This window comes from Lactuca sativa, chromosome 4 (assembly GCF_002870075.4).
Source record: "Lactuca sativa cultivar Salinas chromosome 4, Lsat_Salinas_v11, whole genome shotgun sequence".
NCBI classification, from domain to species: domain Eukaryota; kingdom Viridiplantae; phylum Streptophyta; class Magnoliopsida; order Asterales; family Asteraceae; genus Lactuca; species Lactuca sativa.
In genome coordinates, this window is record NC_056626.2 from 164413057 (window position 1) to 164434972 (window position 21916).

Here is a 21916-nt window from a genome sequence, read left to right on the forward strand (position 1 = left end):
CTATAAGGTGGGTATAAGGTTGTTGCCTATAAAATGGCAACTTAATGGGTGTCCACTCTCACCCACCACTTGCTTGACTGGTGGAGGGTCGTTAGCCGAACGGGTAAGACAAGGACTTATAAATTATCATTAAGTATGATGAATATTATAAAGTAACTAAATGTTTTATTTAATTCCCAATCTTAGTTACTTTAGGAAAAATGTGAATTTGGTGCTAGCCCATGGAATTCACACTTTGTACCTTACCAAGTCGTTGGTGGAGCGTGTGTGGTTAACCGGCACACTAACTTGGACTAGTAAGGATCACGAAGGGTGACTTAATGTTTGTCATAGATCAATGGAGCATGTGTGGTTAACCGGCACATTGATTAGGTGATAATATTATGGGTACCAAGTGAATTGGTATGGTTATTCACACCTTGTTTTGTGATCCTCGGCATCCCAATCACAAAATTTGAGAGAGCACACTCGAGATTGAAACATGCCATTGAAAAGTTCAATGAATCTCAAAAGATCTAGGAATTTCAAATCCAATTAAAACCTAATAAATTATTTCGTTTTTCATGGTGGAAATTGGTGAATCGTCATTCGCCTACCTTCAAATATTTTATAGCTTGGATTACGACATCCCTCTTCCAAATTATAAAATATTGTGTTGGGTCCTAGCCTTAATATTTCATATTGGGTGTTATATTAAGGATTTTCAATCAACTAAATTGATTTTCTCCCATTATAGATGTCTGGTTCAGACAACTATGATCTTCCCAAATCTCTTGAAGATGCTGTCCCTCAACATCATGCTTCGCTTCCTCCACCTCCTCCAATTATTCTCCCTCACCCACAAGTTCTTGAAAAGTTTAAAGTCACTCAATCCCTATCGGCAAGCATAGTCTATGTGTGCTCACATCTTGGAGATAAATTCAAATATTGACAAGCCGGGAGAGTTGGGTGTCAAATTCTCGTGAAAGTTGGATGTTCAATCACTTTCTTAGTAACATAGTGAGTCTCTTTGGGACTACTATGAGGCAGACTATGACATGACCCTTAATGATGTTATCTATTTGCTTGGTGTTGTGGAATCAGCAATGATTTGGAACACCAGTAAAGCAAATTTGATTAAAAGAACAACTTCCCAAGTCTTAAATGGACATTGACAATGGTAGCATTGGATATCTAGAAAAGCATTTCTCTTCCCAATGGAAAGGGATCGGCCATAGTCAACTCGGTTGACCAAATGGTAAAGAGAAAGGCTAAGTCTGAGATTGTCTCATGTGCCATTACCAAAGGGTCCGTGTGTTTTGTTGCCAAAGGAAGGGGCATTGGTTGCGAAGCTGCCCTATTCACCTGAAAGGTCATAAGGTTGATCAAGTCAAGAGGTTTGACTCTACTTCGGGTAAAGTCCACTGTCTAACTCTATTAAGTTCCTATTTGGAGATTCTTATTACATAATGTGAATGGGTCACATGCTGATGTTTTAAGAATCAAAGAAAAGATAGGAAGCTTAAAGTAAGTATATGTTGATTCTGATTGCGAAGGTGGGTTTCGATCGCATGGTTCGGTAATCAGAATTTTGAGCTGTTGCTTAAATATATTGCTTATGAATAGATAACAACAAAGTTTTCATGTGGATTGTAAGGATAAGTTTTTCCGCAAAGTTTTAAAATAAAAGAAAAAAAAGGGGTTTTAATTTTATTTATTTTAAAAAAATCCTTACAATGGCATCTGTGGAAAATTGTTGCTTATATGTTTCCAGTAATAGCAATCTTGGAAAGTGGATTTGATTCCTTTATTTGTGGTAGTGTCTGAATTTACCGAATGAAGAAAGTTTTCGTCACCCAAGTTTCAATTGGACAGAAAGTTGGAATCATACAAGTTGTATTGTATGAAGAATGAGAATTTTCATCTTTGAAAATTAAGACTAATTCTTTGATCACATGTATATATGAGTCAATTGAAGGATTAAGGAATCAGGTACACTGGGTGTGCGCTGGTCAAGGTCCACCACAAAGATTGATTTGTCATGATTTACTAAAGATTAGTAAATATGATTATACTTATAAGGTTAAGTATAATTCTGTAACATTGGAAAGGTTACAATGTATGACAAAACAAATGAGAAGAATCAAATTAGGCAGAAAGATAAAAGTTTCTCAAATCTGAAAGGATGGGAGAGTACTTTAGTATCGCATTTCATGATCATCTTAATGATTATGAAACCATATCACAAATTCATACTCTAAGGACGTCTTAGTGCATTGTTATGGCTAAGAAGAGACGTCATGAATTGTTGGATTGGTTAAGATCGAGAAGATGAGTCATACTTCGTTCCAAAACAATTCTTAGAGTCATACTCCAAGATTGTAACATTGAGTGACATAAAGTAAGGCTTATTAACACTAGTCAAATGTAAGAGTAAAATGTCTTCTACTCTTGTACATTTGAGATTGGTAAGTTGTGATGTCTTGGATGAGACAAAGACCAACTAAGACCAATTGTGTGAAGTGTTAGTCTTGATAAGAATCCGCATTGTCCCTTGAATATTTGTTTTGTCAAGGAATGGTTCTTGACTGGGGAAACTTATATGTCAAGGGGACAGTGGGAGCCTTAAAGATCCTAAAAGAGTTTCAAGATTTAATCAAGAGTAAAACCTGTAATTAATCACTAGCACACGACTGAAGGTTTGCAACCTATCGTGTTGACATAATTCTTATTTCTGTACCTACTTCAAATAAGTTGAATTTGCATGTGAGTTATCAGAGTTCAACTTGGAAGCATTGGTGGGCCTTGTGCTACCAAGGTGACAAGAAACTAAGACTGAACAAGTTTAATCCATGTAAGGCTGAATTTGTCACTAACCTTATCTTGTGATTATGGTTTTGACAAATTCACATGGATAGGAACTCATACACTATAAAATCTAAGTGTCATAAGGTTGCTCTCCGATTCATGAAAATGATGGTGAGTAAACGCTTTCACTAAGTAGATTTTATGTAGATATCAATTGTGTTATTTGCATTTTCAAAAGTCGTTAGTGGAGCGCGTGTGGTTAACCGACACACTAACATGGACTTATGAGAAATGGCAAATGCCTAAGCAATTGAGACTATGATTACGACATCCCTTTTCATAGTCCTAAAAAATGTTTAGACACACATGTGAGCTATCTAAGAAAGGGTGTATGAATCTAAATTTTAGAAGTCCAGTAGATTTCTGGAAATATGTCAGAGCTAGTGGGAGCATAAGTGTTATGCTGATAATCATCATGTTAGTGGGAGCATGATTATTACGTTTAGTGTTGCAAGTTAGCAATCTTAATTATAGAAAACAAAGTTTCAATTCATGAAGTTGCAGGGGTTGAAAAAGTCGTTTTGCTATAATTAAGGGAGAGGAAATTATCCTTCATTTCAATTCTAGAAGCTTAGATTGAGATTTTAATCATCTTTAGTCAAGGACATATATATGAATTTTATGTCTGAATGGTTCGACTTAAGGAAATTCTATATATATTGCGTTCTCAAAATTCAATTATGACTAGGGCATCCCTCTTCATAGTTAAATTTTGAAAACATGGCAAATAAAATATTGTAGCAAAAGACTGGTCTAGTATCATGTCTTTATGTCAAACATCATGAATCGTGTCCCATATGCTTCGGATATAGGATCGATTGCATGTGCTATAATATTCATCTTTTCTAAATTTTCCAAATGCTTAAGGCATTGAGAAGGGAAAAATCTGGAACTGGATATGACTAAAGTGATTAAGCAATTGTCGAGAACAAATCTGAGGTTCGCCAAAGATTGGTTGCTCAGGGAAAGTTGGAAGTATGATGTAAGTTGTCGGAAAGGACCGTATTGACATGTTCTGAAAAGAAGTAATACTTGTTCGGAAGTGATATTCAAAATGGGACTATGGAAATGTCTCCATAGGTGGAAGTTATTCAATCTATGTAAGATTAGAAAACCTTAATGCAAGAAGGATGTTCAAAGCAATGTACTTTGAATATGAGACTTCCGTTCCATAGAGGTTGACCTTCTTTGGAATACTCTGTAATGACTGGTGACAAGGTTTTGGTGACTTTATGCATAATCATTACAAGAGGAACATTGCATAAAAGTTTAAAATCTAACAGTTTTTTTTTGGTAAATGATAGGAATCGGGGATTCTCACATTTACAATAAGGATTTGGGATTGTGAAATGAGTATCATTGGAATCATGTTCAATTGATCTACATCACAATGTAAGGATCATAGAAAACATAGTGTGCATACTTGGAGTATGGCATAACTATTGTTTTAGAAAAACAAAGTGTACATACCAGGAGCATGGGACAACTGTTGTTTTTTATTCAAGTCTTAAGTTGATTGATTGAAACATTATACAATGAATAATGTGTAATCAATATGGTGATAAATAAAAGGTGGTTCTATTTATATTCAAAAGGGTTCTGAGACCATATTGGATTCAATTATTATTGTGTTTCACTTTGCATGTTTTGACTTCCAAAATAGCTAGGTTATTCTTTCCAAATGACTAAGTTATTTAAACACTCCACAGTCGTTCATATGTTGGAAGTAGGTATGAATCAAGACTGTCATGAATCGAGTTTGTAGATGGCTAAATGGGTTTCGTCATAGCAATGGTTGCTACAACATTCATGAGTGCTCATAAGTTATGAGTATTGGAATAAACCCACGCCACTTGTATCACTTCATGGAATTTATCTCGAGTGATCGTGAGACGGTAATATCATATAAATCTTCAAACCTAGAGATATGAGTTGTTACCTATGAGTTGGTTGTGCATTGATTGCACGTAAACGCATCAGTAACTTGATGTTATAAAACGTGCCTTTGTGTACAATTCAACAAGTAGTAGAACAAGCATATGAGTCGAAGTTTATCTGTTCCTTCTAGAAATAGAAGCGATATATGGGCCCCTCGATGATTTTGTTGTGACCTTTGTACCGGCCGGTCAGAACTAAATTGAAGTGTTCGATTAAGTTCTTTGTCAAACAAATCAAAAATCGAGAAACAAACTGCTGGACAATAAGTACGACGTTGTTCCATGTATTTGTCCGGCTGATATCATGAGAACAGAGGATTATATGATCACTTATCTAAAATGGCGCTTCATAGTTCAATAGAGTTTTCGAGAGCTACGATTGTTGGTTGGTTCCTGAAGTAACATACGCAAATATAGTTATTAGACTTATCCAAGTGGGAGTCTGTTGGATAAGGTGTCTAAGTCCATAACTTATTTGGTACATACTTGACCCGACCCGGCGTGGTCCATTTGGGTTGCACTTCACCCGAACTATTTATGGATAATTTTATGAGAGTTATACACATATGTTTATTAATATATTGTAAGTTAGAATATATTAATATGAAGTTATTTAATTAGTCTTAGTCTTAAATTAATGATGAATTAATTTAGAGATTAAAAGGAAGACTAATTAGATTGTGGGCTATTGGTTTTATATAGTGTGGGCTAACACTCATTTGTTAATGGGCTAGGCTTATATGGAAGTCCATGGATGATCCATGGAGCTTTTAACCCATGGATCCTTGGAAAGGAAAAGACATGGGTTATTAGGGTTTCACCCCAATCATGTACACTATATAAGCATGCTTATGTTGCATGAAATAGCCACTAGTGTGGTTTTGTGTGTGTGGCCGATTTTCTATGTGTGTATACACTCTCTCACAGTTTTGCAAGTGTTTGTGGTGATTTGTGATTCCATTTGAGGCATTCACACTATTGGTGCTTGGCTCTCAAACTCCAAACAATCAACCATCATCAAAAGGTATGTATTTCTACTAGTAGTTTTATGATTCATAATCCTTATGCTATGCTAGTTAGGAAGAAACCTTGGAAATTATTATTTGCATGTATTTTAGAAGAAAACATAGATCCAAGGTTTATTAGGGTTGCATGCACACTTAGGAAGTGTTAGGTTGCTCAAAACCCAACACACCTATCACCGGATATGCCGGTATCCTCCTGTGGTTTAACCGATGCAGTTACCACCATCATATCCCTGACCCTTGTCATGCAAAGTTTTGTAAAAGTTGTGGCTAGGAAGGTCACCTCACGTGAAGCTGCAGAACTCCAACCCAATCAACTAGTCAAGCTTCCAGAGCTGGTATCGGTCAGACCTGTTACAGTTGTGGAGAAGTTGGACATTACAAGCGAAACTTCCCTAAGGCAGTAACATCTGGCAACATCGGGAGAGTCCTAACTATGGGACAAGAAGGGGCAGCCGCCGACCCCACCGTTGCCATAGGTATATTGCTTCTCGATGAATTTTATGCCTGTAATCCTTTTCGATTCTAATGCTGAAAGAAATTTGCTAACTATTCATTCAAACACCTTTCTAAACTTAATCCGTCGTTAGTAACCGAAAACGTGTATTGTCGAGATGGTTAACAAGTGAGAAGCGTAACGCTAGCGTCATATCCATAGATTATATCCTCAATCCAGATGATTATTCTGTTCCATTCGATCTAATAGCAAACTTTTCATGAAATGCTTTGATACTATCTTTGGCATGTAATGACCGAGTCTCATTCATGCTATTATTCTTGATTTCGAAAGAGTCGTCCGCCTTCGCATCATTTTGTGCATCAAAGCTTAGAAAGTTTCCCATGTATTCCTCGTTTGTGTGATCATCGGGAAACGGGAAGTCTGCAACCTCTCCCTAATGCCTTTTCCGAAGACTTCCCAAGAATTCCTTCCGAACGTCTAGTCAGGTCTAGCATTGATCTTATCCCTGGAACTACCTTGTAGCCAAACCTTCGTGTGGAAGATGTGTCCAAGACAGCAATCAAGAGTTGATATGATCACTATGAGTTAGTAGTGGTGCCCTTCGGTCAAACCAGTTCCCTGGTCATGTAGATAAGCAAAGCAGTCATACCCATGGACCTTTCCAAAAACTAAGGTGATAGAGAATTAGTCGGCACCAGAGATACCCATAGAAACCCGTCAATTCTTGGGTCCCTCTGTCTATTATCAAAGAACCACTCAAAAATTTCTTCTAGAATCATCAGACCCTTAGTTACTCCGCTACATGAAGATGTACCTTCTTGTTGGAGCTTGTGTCTTGTTGAAGGACTTATCCTAGAAAAGCATGATATGCTTTGGGAAACGCGAAATACTTCACCCGTGATACATCGGACTTTTCGAAATCCCCGCCAGAATCGGAACCGTGAACTACAAACTTCGATTATCTCAAGGAACTAGTAGTAACCATCTTGTCTTCCACGTCTCGACTCCTTAGAAACGCCTACCCAACGAAACCCTAGTAATTCCTTTAATAAGACCGAAGTCAACAAAAGTATGAACCTCCATGGAAGAACAATTTCAGATCATGGATTGAGAGATCGAATGTACGAAACAAAGACGCGCCCCGATAGTGAGGGTTCGCTGGAACGTCAAGCGGAGACCCGATTCCATTTGGGAGCGTGAAGACCCGAAGCAGCAGATTCATCCATATCTCTTTTCCATTCATGATCTATGTCTTAATCTTTGAATTTCCGGACGAAATTCCCTCTAACGGGGGGATAATGTAAAAACCCGAAGTTTTCCATCGCCGAAATCCGTTCCGCCCGTAAAATCCGCCTTTATCGATTCGCCCCGTTTTCGTTTTTGGGCTAAGTTGTTTAAAATTATATGTTTATTTTAACCTCATGAGTGTTAAAATCCCTTAGAAACTCATGAAAATAGCCCAAATTCATTAATGTGAAAATTTCTAAATTCTATCCCGCCGGATTACGATAACTTAATTGGATGCGACCAAAAGCCCCGTTTAATGCTAGTATCGGGTAGAATTCCACCGTGTCCCAATCTTGGAACATATTTAAAGGGGTTTAAGCTTCCATTTGAAGCTTTTGCTCTCTCTCTCTCTAACCTCTCTCCTCAAATCAACTCTAAGGGTCCAAAATCATCAAATTAAGGCTTCTAATAATCAAGGTATCTTCCCTAACTCCTTGTATATCATCCTTAGCATTCAAATTCGATTTCAAATCATGAATTAGGACCTTGTTCATGTGTTTACGGCCCTGGAACATGCTTGGGCCGTAAACACATATAAAAAGGGTTTTTATGCCTTAAAACCCTTCCAAAACACCATTCAGGCTTAGATATGGCTTGTAGAATTATGGAATTGGACTTAGAACACCTTGAACATCAATTTACAGGAGTAAACATGAGTTTACTGCCCAAGAACATGCTTGGACCGTAAATTCATCTCCATGTGGAGTAAACTCCTTCTAAGGTGTTAAATTGCCATTTACACACCTCCTAGGCCTTGAACAAAAATCTAGAAGCAACCACAAACCACCTAGAAGCCTAAAACATGAGGAAATCAACCCCCTAAGGAGTTCACGGCCATTAGAGGGAGTCTTGCGCCGTAAACTCCTAAAACTATGTCAAATGGTGCCCAAATTTTACCCCTAGACTTGTAAAATAGCTTAGAATCACATGTGATTAATTAAGGACCACCAAAACATCAAGGATTTAGTGTGAGGGGAGTTTACGGCCGTAAACTCCAAGTTTACTGCCGTAAACTCCAATAAATGGTCCACATGTGAGATAAATCCATTCCAATGCCCTAGATATGATCCCAACTAATTTATCCAAGTGATATAAAGCCATTTAGCAACCAAAAGCACCCCACCATGAGTTTACGGCCGTAAACTCATTGGGAATGGGACATTAGGGCCGAAAACTCTAGTATGAGTTTACTCTTGAAGAGTAAACTCCATATCCAAGCCTTATGTGTCCTCAAATGCCACCCGGGTCCTTCCAAACACTTGTAATGAAGTGTTTTAGCATCTAGAAGTGTTTGTCCCTAACAAATAAATTATTCAAGTCCTAATTAGATACAAATGTGTATCTTCTCTTAATACATAGGAATCTTGTGCGTTTGCAAACCCAGAACGGACGTTTAGGATCGAATCCAACGCGTTCTTCAACCGGTGAGTTCATACCCCTACCCTTTTTCCGTGTTTTTCAAATGTTTTCCAAAAGTTTTCAGGGGGGGAATACAAGCAAAAGTACAAGGGAAATCTTGTACTTAAACTTATTTTCAGTTCAAATGTTTCATTTTATGTATGCTTCTAATATCGAAAATCATGTTAACTAATGGTTTGAATTGCAGCGTAAACCGTTAGACTAAATATAGATTTCTTTAAAAAGTATTATAAACTATATTACATTTTGCAAAAGAAATCATACTAATCATAAACTAAGATTAATACTAATAAAGTACGAATACGAATAGTATGAATACGAATACGAATACGAATACGAATATAACCAATAGGATAGTACGAATACGAATACGAATATAACCAATAGGATAGTACGAATAGTACGAATACGAATACGAATACGAATACGAAGATAACCAATAGGATAGTACGAATACGAATAGTACGAATACGAATACGAATACGAATACGAATACGAATACGAATACGAATACGAATACAAAGATAACCAATAGGATAGTACGAATACGAATAGTACGAATACGAATACGAATACAAAGATAACCAATAGGATAGTACGAATACGAATACAAAGATATGTTGGGTTTTGAGCAATCTAACACTTCCTAAGTGTGCATGCAACCCTAATAAACGTTGGATCTATGTTTTCTTCTAAAATACATGCAAATAATAACTTCCAAGGTTTCTTCCTAACTAGCATAGCATAAGGATTATGAGTCATAAAACTACTAGTAGAAATACATACCTTTTGATGATGGTGGATTGTTTGGAGTTTGAGAGCCAAGCACCAATAGTGTGAATGCCTCGAATGGAATCACAAATCACCACAAACACTTGGAAAACTTTGAGAGAGTGTATACACACATAGAAAATCGGCCACACACACAAAACCACACTAGTGGCTATTTCATGCAACATAAGCATGCTTATATAGTGTACATGATTAGGGTGAAACCCTAATAACCCATGACCTTTCCTTTCCCAAGGATCCATGGGTTAAAAGCTCCATGGATCATCCATGGACTTCCATATAAGCCTAGCCCATTAACAAATGAGTGTTAGCCCACACTGTATAAAACCAATAGCCCACAATCTAATTAGTCTTCCTTTTAATCTCTAAATTAATTCATAATTAATTTAAGACTAAGACTAATTAAATAACATGACTTCATATTAATATATTATAACTTATAATATATTAATAAATATATGTGTATAACTCTCATAAAATTATCCATAAATAGTTCGGGTGAAGTGCAACCCAAATGGACCATGCCGGGTCGGGTCAAGTATGTACCAAATAAGTTATGGACTTAGACACCTTATCCAACAAGATAACCAATAGGATAGTACGAATACGAATGTGAATAGAATTAGGATTACGAAAACAAAATAACGCCTTTAGATGACACCAAGACTTCGAATATACAGTTAGTATACACCTTGAGTGTCACCAGAGTTTCGAAATTAATTCGAAAGTACGCCTCTGGACCTCTACTGAGTTTCGAATACATCCACCTTAGAATGTCGCCAGAGATTCGAAAATACGTCTAATGTACTCTTTTGGAAATCACCAGAACATTGAAAATACTGTTAATGTACGTTTCTGAGTGAATCCAAATATTCGGAAAAAAAACTAAGTATAGTAGGTAATCAATATTCGAATGTAGGATAACTAAGATATCTGACTACTTAACTAATACTATAAGTATGGTAGTTACTAGTACATTGAAAACTAAACTAAGAACTAACCACAACACATAGGAAAATATGGGATTTTCCTTGGGTAACATAACAACTCGTAACGAATTTAGAAACGAATAGACAACTAAACACATAGGAAAATATGGGATTTTCCTGGGATAGCATAACAACTCATAAATGAATAAAGTAACAAATGAATAACTAAACTATTAGGAAAATATGGGATTTTCCTGGAATGACATAACAACCCGTTTTTGAATTGGTAACAAAAGATAACTAAACTGTTTTCATAAGAAAATATGGGATTTTCTTGAATAACAACTTTTTCAGAAAACAAAGGAAACTCGTTCTTTTCAAAACTAAACCGCTTATGAACTCACCAGCTTTATGTTGATTTTTAAACTGCTTGTATTCTCAGGTCAGCCTTAGACAGGTGCACCACCATCTTTTGGGAGAAGATAGAGCGTTAGAAGACTCGTCTCTGCTTTTTTTATATGATATATGTATATAACACTTGTACAACTTCTATTTCAAACAGATGTAAACAATTATATGTAATGTAATGTTTTGTGTTTACTGTTTTACTATGTACATTGGATTTGATACTCAACGTGGAGTCCACCCCGGAAATGTTTCGGCCTTTGGTTTTCGGGGTGTGACACTTTTCCCTCTTAATGCCCTAGGCATTTGGAAAAAAAAATTTAGAATGGTAAAATATTATACCATATGTAATCGATCCTATACTCGAAGCGTATGGGACACGATGCATAATGTCTCACATAAAGACATGCTATTTTATCAGTCTTTTGCCATAATATTTTATGTGCCATGTTCTCACAATTCGAACTATGAAGAGGGATACCGTAATCATAATCGAATTTGAGAATGCACTATGTATCCTTGACTAAATTTTATTAAAATTTCTCGATCTAAGCTTTTAGATTTTGAAACGATGTCTAATATTCTCTCCCATAATTATAGCAAAACAACTTTTCAACCCCTGCAACTTTGCTAAGTGAAACTTTTTTTTATATAATTAATATTGCTAACTTGCAATTCTTAAAATAATAATCATGCTCCCATTAACATGATGATTATTTCCTTATCAACATAACACTTATGCTCCCACTAGCTTTGACATGTATTCAGAAATAGGAGAACTACTAGAAAACAAAGCTTACTGAATTTATTAAGTTCATATTTCTAATACTAGATGCTTTGATAAGCCTTTATCTAAGCTTTCTAAACTCATACACCTTTCCTTAAATAGCTCACATGTGTGTCTAAACTAATTCAAAACTTATAACAATAAGTCCCAAATGTCTAGACTAATTTTGAAATCTCACAATTCAGACTATGAAAAGGGATGCGGTAATCATAATCGAATCTGAGAATACAAATTTTCACAATCACTATCTCCTTAAAATCTTTCTTAGTGAAAGAATTTCCTCACAATCATTTTCATGAATGGAGAGAAACCTTATGACACTTAGATTTAATGGTTTATGTGTTCCTACGCAAACCATATGGACTGAACTTGTTTATTCTTGATTTCTTGCCTCATGGTAGCATGAATGCCCACCATTGCTTCCAGGTTCTCAAGAAGGTCACCCCTTCCTATCAATGTACTTTCCATTGATCATGGTGCCTTGCCTCTATGCAGTCAACTGAGAACTCATAGAACTCATATGCATAATTGACTTAAAACTGAAAAGGCACATAAACAAAATTTCGTCAACACGATAGGTTGCAAACCTCAAGTCGTGTGCTACTGATTAATTATAGGTTTACTCTTGATTGGCTCTTGAACTTTTCAAGACCATTTAGACTCCCACTGACCTCTTGACATATAAGATTCTCTTGTCAAGAAACTTTCCTTCACAAAACAAATATTCAAAAGTTAGTGTGAAATCCTGTCAAGACTAACACTTCACTTAATTAGTTCTAGTTGGTCTTTGTCTTCCTGAAGACATCCCAACTTACCAATCTCAAATGTGCAAAAATAAGAAACTTTTTCCTTTTCCACATTTGATAAGTGCTACGAACGTACTTAAGATGTGTTACTCAATGTCACAATCTTAACTCTAAGACCCGATATTGGAATGAAAGATGATTGACTTCTTGATTTAACCGGTTCAACAATTACCAATTCCTCTTCTTAGTCACACAAGTGCACTAAGATACACTTAGAGGATCAATTGAGATATGGTTCTTAATTATTAAGACAATCATAGAACACGATTAAAGGTACTCTCCCTTCTTCTTAGAATGGAGAATCTTTCTGCCTAATTGATTCTTTATTATTCGTTATGCCATACATTGAGACTTTTCCAATGACGCATAATTATACTTAATCTTGTAAGCATAATCATATTTACCAAGCTCTTGGCAAATCATGACGAATCTTTTATCGTTCTTCGTGGTGGACTTGACCAGTGCACAACGTTGCGAACTCGGTCTCTTAGTCCTTCACTTGACTCTTTGCCAATGAATTAGTCTTAAATTTCCCAAATATAAAGTTTCTCATTCATCACACAAACCAAGTTGTATGATTCCAAGTTTCTTGCCAATTGAAACTTGGGCGATGAGAATTTTTCCTTACTTGGAAAATTCTCGACACTACCACAAATAAAGAATCACATCCATTATTGCTAATAATAGGAACATTCAAAACACCAATTTTCACAATAACCATTGCAAGGAAACATAAATAAGACAAAAACAAAATTTTATTTTATTGCGGAAAAATATGTCCTTACAATGCAACTCAAATGAAAGTTATGCTATTACAAATTTCTTAGCAATCTATTCTAACTCTAGAGTAGCAGCTCAAAAATCCGATCTTTGAATCCATGCGATCAAAATACATTTCTTCAAGATCAGATTCAGCACGCTTCTTCCTTAAGCTTCCTCTTTTTTCTTCGATCCTGCAAAACACCAAAATGTAATCTTATCACATCATGTATTAAGAATCAAAATAGGAACTTATAGACTTAGTTAATGGATTTTACCTGCAGTAGATTCACACGTCTTGACTCTCCCATCTCTTAGATCTCTTAGGTAAACAGGGCAACTTCATCTCCAATGCCCCTTCTTATGACAGTGAAAGCAAATGGACTCCTTTGGCACAGCACATCGAACAATCACAAACTTAGTCCTTTTTGGACTTCCAATGTTGCCAGTGTCCATTGAAGTTTGGGAGTTTGATTGACCAACCAAATTTGCTTGACCAACACGCCAAATCATTGCTGATTTAGCATCTATAAGAAAATAAGTGAGATCAATGAGGGTCACGTTGTGTTCCATCATATAGTACTCTATTACGAACTCACTATATGATTCAGGAAGTGACTGAAGAACCAAGTCAACAACCAACTGACCTGCAATGTCGACACCCAACATCCTTAACCTGTCAATGTGTGACTTCATCTCTAAGACGTGTGCACACACAGGTTTCCCATCTTCGTGTTTGCTTGATGTAACACGCAAATGGAAACATCAAGGCTAGGATCCAACAAAATACTCTACAACCTAGAAGAGGCATGCCGTAATCTAGTTGCATAATATTTGAAGGTAGGTAAATGACGATTTACCAATTTCCACCATGAAAAAATAAAAACAAATAAAGTTTTAAATGAATTGAAACTTCTAGATCTTTTGAGATTCATTGAGCTTTTCAATGGTATGTTAAATCTCGATTATGCCCTTCATTTGTGACCGGGATGCCGAGGATCACAAATAACGTGTGAATAACCATGTGAATATACTTGGTGCACCCATGTTAACGTCACCTAATCAATGTGCCAGTTAACCACACACGCTCCATTGATCTATGATAAACATCAAGTCTCCCTTCGATACCAATGCCAATCCTAAATTTGTGTGCCGGTTAACCACACACGCTCCACTAACGTTTCGGCAAGGGTACAAAGTGTAATTCCATGGATTAGAATACAACTTCACATTTTGCCTAGAGTAACTAACATTTGGGAATTTGTAAAAGCGTTTAGTTACTTTCTAATCATTATACTTTATAATGGAAGGTTGTGTCCTATCGTACCCGTTCGGCCAACGACCCTACACTAGTCAAGAGCGCGGTGGGTAAGGGTGGATACCCATTCAATCGCCATTTTATAGGCAATTTCCTTAAACACTATATATTAGCTTCATGAATGAGGCCTACTAACGGTAAGACTAACAGTTTACTACATATATATATATATATATATATATATATATATATATATATTATTTTAGACTTTTAATGTTATATATAGTATAGGTGTATTTTACACTTTTAAAATACAAGGTGGTTTAACTTAATAAATTATACTTTTAATTTAATCAAATGTAAACCAAAATTTTATGGATTTATTAACTCTCTTTTAAATATATAACTTAATTAACTTAATAAAACCATAAGGGTGTAATTTGAACTTATCAAAATAGTAGGATTTTAGAATTTAATATTTCAAATTTAAACTTTTAATCAAATTTTAAATTCCAAAATTTGAGGGCAAGTTTTGAACACTTCAAAACAATAGGGTTTAGAATTTAAATATTTCAAAATTACACTTTTGATTAAAATTTAAGTTCCAAAACTTGAGGGAAAATTTTGAAACCTTTTCAAAATATCTTTTAGATCAAATTTGAAAAATAATTAAATATCATATAATTAATATTTATCAAATAATCTGAACTAATATATTTTCAAGACAAGATAATTCAAATCAATTTATAATTAATTAACATTTATCTTATAAATCAAATAATTATCTTAAATTGACAATTATCAATTAATTTGACTGGGATAACAATTACCATAAAAGAGAAATCTGATTTTAATTTGAAAAAAAAAATTATGGCAATTATCTTAAACAAATTAAGGCAGAAAATTCGAAATCCAGTAGACAGTTGTGCACACGTCGTGAGCACGGTCAGAGTCCAAAAACAATTTTTTTTTTCAGCTTCAAAAATTTAACTATTGCATCAAATACAATGAAAAACCATCATGGGCTCTGATACCACTGATGAGTTTTATGCTATACATCAATCCTATGGTGTACATGCAAAACCCTAAACTTTGGATCTAGGTTTATCTAATTGTACATGCAAGATATCCAAAGGTACAAACCCTAGATCTAGCATATGATAATCAACATTAACATAATAATAGGGTTTAGACCTTACCTTTGATTGTTATGTAGTAATAACAATCTATTCCTTCTTGTAATGGCTTCGGAAAGCTTAGTGCCTTAAGTGTTGCACATCTAATGGAGTCACAAACACCATAAGCAATAAGGATGAAAAAGGAGGAGAGAGGAGGCACCAAAAACGTCTAGAAACCCTAAAGGATTGTTTAGCCACGTTTTTGGGGCTTAGGTGGTCCTTATATATATATAGTTAGGCCATTAGGGTTTGCAACCAGGAAACCCTAATCAGACAGCTTAAGCCCTAAGCAACCCGTGGACTCTTTTAGAATATCCCTAGGGCGAATTCCTTATGGGCTTCCCATAGAATTTGTCCAACCTATACCAAGATGATCCATAGCCCAATAGCAATTATGTTATAATTACAATTCTAGTCCCCTAAGATTAATTAATGCCTTTTAGCCACAAAATTAATTCTTAATTAATTCTTGACTAATATTAATTAAACAATATGATTTCTTCTTTAATATATTATTCTCATAATATATTAATAAATCATATTTAATCATCTTTATCTCTCTCTCTCTCTCTCCATATTTTATCCTACAAGTTGCTATGGTGAAGGCAACCCAAAAGGATCATGCTCTAAGATATCACAATATCAAATAGTTGTATGGTATTTTGGGGTCTACTTAATGGCTCCAGCTGATCATACACTCTGCATCCTCCTTTACTTATTTTGAAAACCATTTTAAAATCTATTCCTTGATTTGAGACTGGATTCACTCGAGTGTTCCTCCAATTCACTCAAACCAAGGTTCTGATACCAACTTGTAACATCCATAAAATTCACGCAAAATTTAAAGTTTTAAAAATATTTCAAGCACCAATAATTATTACAGATTTTTTTTTTTCAAAATAGTTTCATATCAGAGTATCCCAGAAATCCAATTCAAAATATGAGGAAGTGTACGGTTACGCCTTCGCCTTCCCACGGTCATCCGTTGTACCTGGAACAATAATCGATAAATGTAAGCTCGAAGGCTTAGTGAGTTACCCCCAAAATACCAACCTCATACCATCATAAACATATCATATAACAAATAAAGAACAACATGCATCTTGAGTCTACAGTATGACTGATTCACCCGCACCAAGTCTTCAGTCCACTTGGTACACTCTCTAAGTCCACAGTATGACTGGCACGCTCGCACCGGGCCTTCAATCTATCTAGCCCACTCTCCGAGCCTCGTCACATCTGGACCGCCCTCTGGGGGCCTTCAGCTTACCCGGACTACTCACCTGGCCTTCGTCCTCACTATGTGCACTCCTGGGCTTGCAATCTATCCAGTCCAACCTAGGTATGTTGGCCTTCAACACAAAGCAGGACCACCTCAACCCAACCCCCAATCAAACAAACATGTGCACATAAATATTATGCGCTAGCTCGTATCATATAATAGTCAAACCGATCTAACATATCATATAATTAGCAACATCCTATAACTAGGATACCGACCTAACCGGTCACTAACAAAACATCATCCTATATACCAGGATACCAAACTAAACCAGGTCACTAATACAACATCATCCTATATACCAGGATACCAACCTAAACCATGTTACTAAGCATAACACCAACCTAACTACCAGGATGCAGATCTAGCAGATCAATAAACACATCATGCAACTACCCGGATACAAATTCGATAAAGGGTCGGCCTTGGTGGCATAGACCCTTTTGATATATTGAGGATAACTCACCTCGCAATGTCGGTCTGAACTGAAGTATCAACTCCCGAAGCATTGCCTCACCGAAAATCCCAAACTATTCAAAATAACGAATGCTAATTCAACATATGGGCTATCAATCTTGACTAAGGGATCCATATAGTCCATTTTGCCTTTTCTCTAATTTGGGCCAAGGCCCAATACCGAATCCATGATCCAAAAGTCCACATATGCAAGGCTCATTATTGGCCCAATTTACCAAATTGGGCCCAACTCCCTAATTGGGCCTCATTCCAAGATCAATATTCAAAACTGGCCCAAAACACCATATTCATAATGTCCAACAAAGGCCCAAGTCCAACTAGTCCAAAGGTGGCCTAACTCCTGAAGCCCAAATGACAAATGCCCAACAGAGGATGTACGCGGGGCGTACTCCTTTGGTATGCTGGGCGTACTCTTTCTAATGTTGAACACCATTGGGGTGGTTGACCCAGTACACGCTGGGTGTACTGGATTTATGCGAGGCGTACGTGAGTCTGTGCCAAAACTCTCCTAAGTGCTTAATTGCTTAAGCACTTAAGCCATATTTCAGATTCATCGACCAAAAGTGTCTTGGAACCATAAAGTCTCGAACTTTATCACTTTGGACATCCAGAATGCTCCTAATCCATGGTCTTAATCCATTAAGATCTTTCTACTACGTGTATGGGACATCTTAAGCCAATAGGACCTTATTTTTACCACTTAAGACTTCTTCAAGGGTCTGAAAGGACAACTTATCTTGTCCAAAATGCATCATGCACCCTAATGGGATTTTTAGGACAAGAAATGTGCCAAGAAAATAAATAGGACAAGATCTACTCAAAATGGTTGCCAAGCTAGAAGCTTTTTACCTTATGGAGTTCCTAAAGCACAAGGAAACTTCAGATCTACAAGTTGGCCTTCCTTCTCCAACTATTTGATGCAATGACTTCACCTTCAAGAGCTCAAAACACACACCAACTCACACTCACACATAAAGCTAGGGTTTGGGACGTTTCTGGAATACGGAGGATGAGAATGATGAGAGAAATGAGCCATTAGGATGTTTATATATCCCCCAACCCGAAATATTAGGGTTTCGTTCTGACATGAGTACGCCCAGCGTACTAGGGTACGCCTAGTACGCTTAGCGTACCCTTATGTATGCGCAGCGTACTCTTTCTGGTGCCAAAATTGCAACTTAGCCCTTAGGTTTTTCATGGATTTACCCTTCCATCTCCAAGGACTATAAATGACAATTCTTGGGATGTTACAACAATGTCAATCCGAGTGACTTGGGTCGTGGTGGACCATCTTGAACTGGACCAATGGGCTAGTGAAACATTATTGGGCATTGGGCTAAGGCTCATGCGGAAGGATTGGGCCCAATTGGAAACGGGGCCATATGTTGGGCTTTATGCGTTTGTTTATCTTCTGACCCATGGGTTGTGATTTAAGGTCTAAGTTATGTTAGGTGTAAGATCCCAATTTTCAGGTATTAATTTTATAAGCTTATTTATGTATTTTCAGAGCAACTCGGCAATTTAAGAGGCTCCAACCCATCGTTTAGAATGTTTATGCCCGCATCTATTTCCATGTCTACTCGACGAGTTGGAGGACCCTAACTTGACGAGTTGAGGCTGTGCACCATATTTAAAGGACCTTAAACCTTCTCACCGATCTCCTTTACCACCTTATTGTATAGAGAAAAACTTTGGCCATGCTTTCTTGCTTTCTTGAGGGTGTATGAGCTTTGGAGAGTAAATCTTGTGTTCTTTTGGAGGAAACTAGAAAGTTGAAGAGGTTGGATTGCGCATAAAGCCCTAGATCTGGGAGCTTCACTGTTTTTGCAACCATTTAGAAGTAAAAATTCGCTATCTTGATCACTCCTTTGTTAGATCTATTCATTAGAGAGTTTATGGTCATTTCTAGCTTATTCTTGAGTCATTTTTGGTCTTGAGCATGCTTTGAAGATAGGACTTCAGATATGAGCATATTAGGGCCTCCTTGGACTTAAAGTTGCTAACTTTTTTAAGTCTTGGCCCTCCTTCATGCTCTAAAACCCATAATAAGCTTCATATGAGTGTTTCAATCCCTTTGATGCCTTTCATGCACATAAAGTTAGCAACTTTACATGGTATCTTAGTCCAAAGAGGTTGGATCTGTAGTTTGGGGAGTTGGAGTCGACTGGAAAGGGCTAAACTCGTTAAAACAGGAAAACTCGACGAGTTGCTCTGCCAACTCGACAAGTTGGGTCGAGTTTCCCGCATTCTAGATGATAAAAGAACTCGGAAAGTTGATGAGATAACTCAGTGAGTTCGCTTAGGGTTTCTCTAAGGTTGTAGAACTCGTTACTCGGTACCTATTCGGCGGACTACCGAGTCACAAGTACTTGGGAGTACTCGGGGAGTACTCAGATTTGGTAATTCATGTAGCAATATTTTTAGGGAAATTATATATGTAAAAGTCATAAGTTAAAACCATATGTTGATTGAAATATATAACAAAATTATATAAATGTGAATACACAAGAACTGAAAAACACATAATGGTCTCACTTCGTGAGTAATTACTGAAACTTTAAGATATATATATATATATATATATATATATATATATATATATATATATATATATATATATATATGTATATATATATATATATATATATATGTAGTAATAATCACATGTGTGTGTGTTAAATAATAAATCATTAAGTATATTATATATATTAATCATCGAGCTTAGTAAGGGCCGATCGGGGAGTACTCAAGACTCTGTAACTTGCGCCAGTATGGGGCCGATCGGAGAGTACTCCTAGTTTTCTAAACACTGAAGGAACTCAACGAGTTGCTGGATGCACTCGACGAGTTGGATCAACATTGACTGTTGACGGTTGACTTTGACCATAGTTGACCAAGTTGATTTTTGAGGGTATTTTGGTAATTTGGGATTTTAATGGAATAAGTTATATAGTGGTTACAGGCAGTTGAGTTTGGAGCTGTGTGTTGGGATTCGACTTTGTCTATTCAACGTTACTTATGATGTGAGTTGTCCTCACTATACTAATAGGGTCGAAGGCACCAATGTCGGCTCTTGTTGGATTGTATCCTGGTTATAGGATGTTGTTGTGTTTAGTGATATGTTAAGATCGATAGCTTGGTATATAAGATGATGCTATGTTTAGTGATTTGTTAGATCGGTATCCTGGTATATAGTATGATGCTATTATTAGTGATCTGTAGATCCGTATGACTGTTGGTGCATGCTAGCTAGTGTATGATATTTTTGTGTTAATTGTGTGATTGTCGGTGGGTTGAGGCGGTCCTGCTTCGTGCTCTAGGCTAACAAACTTAGGGCGAACCGAATAGACTGACGGCCCATCGGTGTGTACCAGTCAGGGCAAAGGCACGGAGAACGGTCCAGACGAGCTGAAGGCCCGAGAGGGCGGACTAGACATGCTGATGGTTCTGAGAGTAAGCCAGATAGACTAAAGGCCCGACGAGGGTGATCCAGTCATATTGAAGACTCTATATGCATGTTGTTTGTTATGATCTTGTTCTGTTTGTATGGCGTTGGTATTTTGGGGGGAACTCACTAAGCTTCAGGCTTATAGTTTTGGATTTTGTTTCAGGTACTTTAGATGATCGCGGGAAGGCAAAGGCTTGATTGTGCACCTTCTCGCATTTTTTGATTTTGATTTCTGGGATTCTCTTGATATGAAACTATTTTGAAAACATTTTGTAATAACTAATGGCTTTTGGATGTTAGAAAAAGCTTTAAATTTTTATAAATTTTAGGATGTTACATTAGGGGTAAATATTCTATTACCCCAAGTAGGGATTTTTGGGAAATGAGGTAGATCTCTTTGTTGATTAGCTTTTATATGGAAATTGTTAACTCAGGGAGCAGTAGGACCAGCATTCAGGGATCATTCATTTCAGTTAGCTTATCGAGGTGAGTTTCCTTACCGGGTTTAGCGGGTCAAAGGAAGCAATGTCGGCCCATGTTTATGATATGTTGTTAGTATGCTATTTGTCTTTGTGACTCTTGCATGGGCTTGTGTTCATATGTTTTCTGGGCTAAAGCTCGATGCAGGGTGGAGCCTGATGTATATTTGTATGCTATGTATCTATGTGATTACTACATGTGCATGTGTTCATTTGATATATGTTATTGTATGTTGGGTGGGGCCCGTTTACAAATCTTAGCTCGATGTCGGGCGGGGCCTGATGCCGGACAGGGCCTGATGCCGGATGGGGTCCGATGTCGGGTGGGGTCCGATGATAGG